This window comes from Ambystoma mexicanum, chromosome 3p, assembly GCF_040938575.1.
Source record: "Ambystoma mexicanum isolate Mex_15411 chromosome 3p, UKY_AmexF1_1, whole genome shotgun sequence".
Classification (NCBI taxonomy): Eukaryota; Metazoa; Chordata; class Amphibia; order Caudata; family Ambystomatidae; genus Ambystoma; species Ambystoma mexicanum.
In genome coordinates this window covers 691217158-691223490 of record NC_090925.1, presented here as the reverse complement: position 1 = coordinate 691223490, position 6333 = coordinate 691217158, and positions in this window count along the sequence as shown.

Here is a 6333-nt window from a genome sequence, read left to right as displayed (position 1 = left end):
TGAAAAAGGTACAAGAGGCGGGGGTAGAATGTTCATTTTAACCCGATACCATTCGGCCAAACCAGGAGATGTAGTTGAGGTTAAACAAGGATTCCAGGTCCCTAGGGAGGTTAACACCCAGCTACGGGGAAGGACTGACGCTCATTCCACTAATTGTTTCCTACCAGCGGTATCTCGGTCGTCTCCTCCCATTGGCATTATACTTGACTTGGAGAGATTTATTTTCGAGCCCAAGAATCTGCCAAAAGCTTGGATCTGGTCCTGGAGGCGTGGGAGCGATTCCGGCAGATTAGTCAGGTAGCAGAGAATATCGTCGGCAAACGACAATTTAAAGTCTTGCTCCCCCCATTGGATACACAAAATCCTCCAGTCAACTCCAATGGCGATAGCCAAGGGCTCCATAGCCAGGGCATACAAGAGAGGGGAGATGGGACAGCCCTGCATAGTCCCTCTAGTGAGCTGGAGGGTGGGGGGCGCGGAGGGAGGGGGACTCTGCCATTGACCACCACTCTCGCCGTTGGGCCGTTATAAGTTGCAATCCACCCTCTAAATGTTTCTCCTAGTCCCATCCTGTAGCTCCATTCGACCCGGTCGATTGCCTTTTCAGAGTCTATAGATATGAGGTGAGCCCCTAGTCCTCTCTGTGTTGCTTCATAGATTAGATTTATGATTTTCCTTATATTGTCTACCCCCGTCTGCCGGGGATGAACCCCACCTGGTCCCCATGCACCAACAAGGGCCGATTCTGGGCCATTCTATTGGCTAGGAGTTTTGTCAGAATGTTGACATCAGTGTTCAGGAGGGAGATGGGCCTGTAAGATGAGCACTGAGCAGGGTCCTTCCATTCTTTAGGTATGATTACAATCAGGGCTGCTAGCATTGACTGGGGGGGGGGGCCCGTTTCCAGAGCCTTATTAAACAGCTTGGCCAAGAAAGGTGCCAGGGTGGAGCGGAATGCCTTATAAAAAGCTACTGTAAAACCATTGTCCCTGGAAGTGGTGGCCCCTTTCATCCCGCTAATGGTATCTATTAATTCCTGGGGGGTGATGGTGCTTCCATAGAATCCACCTTTTCCAGAGGGAGGCGTGGGATTGGGAGGGAACTGAGGAAAGGGTTAGCATCAGACCTTTCGCCGTTATATTCTGATGTGTACAGTAGGTCATAGAAATGACGGAATTCCTCCGCCATCTGCGAATCCTCAAGAAGCTTCGGGCCCTTGGTGGGCCACAGAGCATCTACTCTACGACTGTTCTTAAGCTCCCTCAACTTCCATGCTAGTATCTCGTCAACCTTTTCCATGTATTTCTCTTTCAAGAAGGCCAGTTTCCATTCTGATTGACCGGCAAGGAGTGCCTTTAGTTTCTCTTTATGTTGTTGAGGTTCCGTCAACCTCCCCGGGAACATTTGGGACTTCAGTTTACCCCCCGGCTGGATGGCTTCAATTTTCTCTCGAAGAAGCTTCTCCTCGTTCTCCCTCTCCCTTTTTCTCCTTGCACCCATTCCGAGGAGGATCCCCCTTAGCATGGCCTTGAATGCCTCCCAGACCCCCGCTACCCCTGCGTTCCCATTATCATTGAGTTCAAAGTATTCTTTTATCACGGTGGGGAGTGCCTGGGCTAGCACTTTATCCTGTAGTAGGAGGTCATTACAGGACCACCTTGATGTGTCTTGGCGTTTCCGGGGGGGGGGGGATTCCTATTAGGACTCTCACTAGGTCGTGGTCCGACCATGGGATAGTCTCTACTGTAAACTCACCTACTCGCTAGCTCACAGATGAGTCAACCAGGATAGAATAGATTCTTGAGACGTGTTTATCCGAAAGCCCCAGCTCATTGTTTTTTTTTAAAAATTTTATTTTTTAAATGTTCAGGACAACAAAAACCACAAGCACACCATCAGGGTGCGTTAACGTAGCAAGGCGGAACAGAAAGAAGAAAAGGGACGAGTTGAAGAAAGGGAAGGGAATAGAATAAAGCGGAAAGAAAACATAACATTTCCCGCTCACGGGTTCGACCGCGGAGCCGCCCCACCCCACTCATGTCCACAACAACAAGCATCAGGACTTTCCTGGTTAATTGTCAATCACCATTAAGGCACAAATATATAGTGTCTTTCAATCTCACATATCAATTTCGGAGTCAGGAGCTCTCAGTAGCGGAAGGAGCTGCACTGTTTAGCAGATATGTGATATACGGCCCCCAGATGTCGGGGGGTCGAGCATGCAGTGGTAGAGTTCTTATAAATTCACTCTCTTCATCCTGACAATAGGTAATGTCTTTTTTCCAATCTTCAATTTTGGGTAAGGGGCCCCGGCTCCAGGCCATCGAGATCCGCCTATGGGCCAGCACCAGGAGGAGGGCTGCCAGTCTGCGGGACGTAAGTATTTTGTGAGGCCGAGGAGGGCCGCCAACGGTAGCGGAGCTACTTGTTCCCCAATAATATCGGCGAAGATCTGCAGGACTGAGGGCCAGAACTGATGGATTCTGGGGCAGTCCCATGCCAGGTGGAAAAGTCGGCATGCGCCGCTGTACAACGTTCACATTGGGCCGATACTTCAGGGTGATGTCGGTGTTTCTTGGCAGGGGTGTAATACGTTTGGTGCATGTAATTAAAGTGTATTAGTTTACATCGTGTATTCACCGCGACCTTTTGGGCTTGATATAGAATATAGGACCAGTCCCCAGCATCTATCGACATCCGGAGGTCCGATTCCCATCTTTGTTGAGTTCTGGCATTGGGTGACCCGGTGTCTGCCACCAGGGACCTGTAAAGTGCCGAGACCAGCCTCCCCTCTCCCTCGGCCTGGATGGTTTTGTGCAGCAGATCCCATGTAGGGGGTTGTTCAGGAAAAGAGGGCAGTATTTTTTGCATGGTATAGCGCAGTCTGAAATAAAGAAAGATGTCTAGTGAGGTGCTTCCGCCCCTTTCTTTGGCCATCTGAGACGTTAGGAAGGTGCCTCCCGGGAAGACATCACTGAAGAAATGAATATTAAGCTTGTCGGCCCATATCAAAAATACTTTTTCATTTGTGAGCGGAACACCCGGGATGAACCTGATCGGTAGCAAAGGGGAGTATCTCACGGTCACCCCGTACTTGGCAGCCATTTTCTTCCAGACTGCGTACGTAGAGAGGACTGTATTTAGAGTGTTGTACGGAACTGGGATTTGACTAATGATAACGGCACTGAGCAAATCGGGAGAGGCCAGAGCACGTTCCACCTGCACATGTGGACGCACGAAGTGTATCGTGTAAAAACTGTGCCTGAGATGCCCAATAGTACTTCTCAATGTCTGGGAGCGCAAGGTCTCCTTTTGATGTCGGCAGAACTAGGGTGTCGTAAGCCACGCGTGCCGGTTTACCGGCCCATAGCAGTTCCAGGACTGCAGCCCTGACTTTCAGGAGGAAGGATTTGGGGGAGGAGTAACGGGATGTTGGTAAACAAATACAGAAGCTTGGGGAGTATAACCATCTTCGTAAGAGAGGTCCTGCCCCACAGTGTTAGTGGGAGCGTTTTCCACCTGTGCACCCATTCCTGAATGGAGGTGAGCGAGGAGACATAGTTGTCTTTATATATCTCGTGATGGTTACGAGACATAAATATACCTAAGTAGTGCACCCCCGAGTTCTCCCATTTAAAGCCATGGTCATCAGCAAATTGCACCGTGTGAGGGGTCAGGGGGAATATCACAGATTTAGAGTGATTGATTTTCAATCCCGACATTTGCCCAAATCTTAATACCTCCCACATAACTGGGTTAAGGTTCTCCTGGGGATTGCTGACAAATAATATAACATCGTCAGCATAGAGGGAGACAATCAATTTGTGGGGGCCTAATTTGAGGCCTCTGTGTATTTGGAATTCGCGTAGTCTGGAAGCCAGGGGTTCCATAATGAGGGCAAGGATCAAAGCTGAAAGTGGGCATCCCTGCCTCGTTCCGCGTTCAAGTGAAATGCATCTGGATCTAGTGTTCCCTAGTGTAATATAGGATCGGGGGCTGTTATACAATAATGACACCAATTTAATAAAGAAGTTGCCAAAACCCATTTGTCTAAGCGTTGCTAGCATGAATGGCCATTCCACAGAGTCAAATGCCTTCTCGGCATCAAGAAGCACCGCTATTGCCTGTTGCGATGGGTCCAGGGCCTCCATGACGCCAAACAGACGCCTGATGCCATAGGTGGTGCTGCGCCCTGGGATAAATCCGGCTTGGTCTCCAATCACTTGTGCTGGCATAAGGGGGAGGAGCCTGGATGCAAGAATTTTGGCCAGGATTTTATTGTCCAGGTTGATCAAAGAAATTGGTCTATAGGATGCACATTCGTCAGCGGGTCTGCCGGCTTTGTGTAAAAGAATTATATTGGCTTCTCGTAGTGTTGGGGGAAGGCATCCGCTTTCAATGGATTCTTCATATACGCGTAGCAAGAAAGGGGCAAGGGAAGTTGCGTAGGCCTTGTAAAACTCTCCGGTAAATCCATCTGGACCTGGTGCCTTGGAGCTCGGGAGGGATTTTATTGCTTCCAGTATTTCTTCTGTCGTTATCGGAGCATTAAGAGGTTCTCGTAGGTCTGCATCCACCCAGTACAGCTCAGTGTCGTCTAGGAGATTCAGAGTCCGAATTGTCTCTAGAGCTGTAAAGGTCCTGGTAGAAGTCCCGAAATGCCTTGGCGATGTCCACTTCTGCATAGACCCGCTGCCCTCGTGCCTCTTTAACACATTCTACCCGGGTCGGGGCTTTGTCCACCGATAGTAATCGGGCGAGCAGGGCTCCTGGCTTCTGACCCTCTCCATATTGTCGGATCTGGTGTTTCTGCCCTAGGAATTTTAGCTCTCTTTCGGCTGTTTCCCTGAACCTCTGAAGCTCCTCCTTCAGTTCTGTCTGAATTTGTGGGCTTGGAGCTGAGATAGCCTTCATTTCTAGATCCTTCAGACGGGTTTCGCTGTCGGAGAGTTCCCTGCGGATCAGCTTCAGTACACCATTTTCCTTACCCAAACATATTCTGCGCACAAAGCACTTTAGCGTTTCAAAGATGAGGCTGGTCGCCTTGACTGAGCCTTGATTTCTCTCAATGAAGGATGTTATTTCCTCACGCAGTTCTTCTGCGAAAACAGTGTCCGAAATCGCACCCGGCTTGAATCTCCAGTTCAAACTGGGGACGGTTGCACCAGCCATGGAGGCGTCAAGTGTGACCATTGAGTGGTCAGATAGCGTGCGTGGTAGGATTTGGCTCGTTCCCCAGGCAAACGGACAATGGGTGGAGGCCATGTGTAATCTATCTTGGAGCTGGTGTTGTGAACGGGCGAGTAGAATGTAAAGTCTTTCGCATCTCGGTTGTGATGCCGCCATGTGTCAGACAGGTCAAACGCTTGACATATCTCGCGTACTTGACTACTGGCTTTGGACCGATTCCCAGTGGTGTTATGGGATTTGTCTAGAGTAGGGTCCATCGGTGTGTTAAGGTCCACCCCCCATATGATTGTTTCTGCGTTGGACTTCCCTAATTGGGACATCACCAAGTTGAAATTGTCCGGTCCATCAGTGTTGGGAGCGTAGGAATTTACAATCACCACTTCATTCCCGGCAATTATTCCCCTCACCAGCAGGCCCCTGCCTTCAGTGTCCTTCACTGATTCAATGAGACTGAAGTTTGTTTTCCTATCAATCAGAATGGCGACCCCCCTGGCAAAGGACGAGTACCATGAAAAGTACCTGTGACAACCCCAGGACTTGGCCCACTGTGATTCCGATGCCAGCAGGAGATGGGTTTCCTGGAGAATGGCGATGTTAACCTTATGTCTACGGAGACATTGAAGGATTTTCCTGTTCTTTGCCGGCTGGTTGCCGCCACGGATGTTCCAGGTGGCTATCTTAAATGTTATGGCTGGCATTCCGAGGGCCGGGTGGATTCTCGCCTGTCAGGACGTGAAAGTGATACTGGTGCCTTGGAGTATTGGAGTGTCTAATGGGCTTGGCTTCCGGGTTATCAAAGTTATATATCATCAACGTTGCGGGATGAGAGCGGGGTGAGTAAAGCGGCTGCGTCTGGCCCGAGTCCCTCCCTTGTGTGGGCAACCCCCAACTGGCCCACGGTGATCCCCCCCATATAGAACAGAGTTGCAAGCATAGCCGCGCTAGGGGCACTAGTAGCCTGCCAAGAGGGTACCGGGCTTCCTATATCGACATAGTTTCGTTCCTGTGATGTACATTGAGCATGGAAGAAGGAGGCGTGCTGGTCACAACCGCCCATTACTGGGATTGTAGATTACGGAGGGTCTTTTCTCGCTCGCTCTTCCCGACGGGGTCTCGGATTGTTCCCGCCATGTCTGCAGCCAG